Here is a 1695-nt window from a genome sequence, read left to right on the forward strand (position 1 = left end):
CTGTCTACCTTATCTATGCCTCTCGTAATGATATATAGTTATATCAGGTCTCCCCTCAGCCGCCGACGTTACAGAGAACCCCATCCCTTTTCCGGAGTGCAGAAGGGTTTGATATCAGGAATGATGGAGAGGGATACGGAAGTGGACAGAATGCTGGAATAACAGTGATTCGGGCAGCATCTGTGGAATGGGTGACGTTTCTGGCCTGGACCTTTCTTCAGGCTGAAGTACTGGTTCTTCTTAAGTTCCTTCGAAAATACTGAAGTCTTATACTTACTTCTTCATACTGACCCGAGACCTCACCTACCCATGTTCTCCAGAGATGATGCCTGCCTGACCCGCTGAGTTACTCCAGCTTTTAATGTCCTCGTTTGTAAACCAGCGTCCGCAGTTCCTGGTTTCTACGAGGGAGGGTTCATTCCGATTTGCTTTCACTGATTAACTCAGGGAAGGGTGCGAGAGATGTGAAGACCTGGAACCCTTGGCCTAGGAAGGCCCGGTTTAGCCCCGGGTGGCTGAGGGGAGATGGTCGTATAACGTGACAAAGTTTGAAGGGTTGCTTGGAAGTAGATGCAGGTTTAATCACATGCGGGCAACCCATTGCCTCCGTTCTGAGCTACTATCCCATTGACGATGGGGCTGCGGCGGCGGCTGCGGCCGGAAGAGGCGGGTGGGCGGCGGGAGGGATGTGGGTGGTGGGGGGGGGGGGGGTCCGTGTTTGGATCCCGTGCCCCCTTAACTTTCGCCGGCTGGCGAGGCGGGAGAGGTGTTTAGATACAAGGGCTTCCTCCGGGTGCAAGAGGCGAGGGCAGCAATTCAGTCATAGAATAGCACAGCAGGGAAACAGGCCCTTCGGCCCTAACTCCCCCATGCAGACCAAGATGTCCCATCGAAGCTACTCTCACCTGCCTGCGTTTGGCCCACATCCCTCGCATTCTTTCCTATCCATGTACCTGTCCGAAGTCCTGCATGCCTCAACTATTTCCTCTGGCAGCTCGTTCCACAAATCTAATTCATATAAATTTCGTTCGAATGGAGAGAGAAGGTTGGAGATAAATCTTAAATTCTCCCGCGAATCGAGCATTAAAGCGGTAACGAAACCGGGCGAGTAAAACGCATTCCTTCTTCCACCAGCTGAATGTTCGTTCATTATTGGGCCTGCTGATCACACTGAGCCCCTCAGTCTGACGAGTAAATCGGCTCATAACCGACAGCCGGGCCTCTGCCGACAAACTACAGACTCCCCCAACTCTGCTGGCCTTTGCGCCTGGTTTATCCCGTTAGTTAAAACCACGACATTCGCTGCCCGCAAACTCGGGCGCTAATTTGCCCAGCGCTGCGGGATATCCCGCGGCCTCTTTCCCTTTAACATGTCACAGAATAGGCACTGACTTTCAACAATATATATATATATACACACGCGTGTATATAGATTCCGGTGGGTCCCTGGCGCGAATTTGTGCGAAAATAGTCTGTAAATGCCCATAATTTCTCCGGCAGGCCGGCTCACAATCAGAGCTCGGCCGGTGTCCATTGAGTGGGTCTGGGGAGGCCGGATCAGACCGTTTTATCACCGAATGAGGAATTACAATTAACCAAGCGAAGGGGTTTAGAATTTCCCAATCCCCAGACTAGCTCAATACGCTCGATACCGCTTTATCCCGACTCAAATGGTTTGTATCGAATTTTTAATCA

This window comes from Amblyraja radiata, chromosome 15 (genome assembly GCF_010909765.2).
Source record: "Amblyraja radiata isolate CabotCenter1 chromosome 15, sAmbRad1.1.pri, whole genome shotgun sequence".
In the NCBI taxonomy this organism is placed as follows: domain Eukaryota; kingdom Metazoa; phylum Chordata; class Chondrichthyes; order Rajiformes; family Rajidae; genus Amblyraja; species Amblyraja radiata.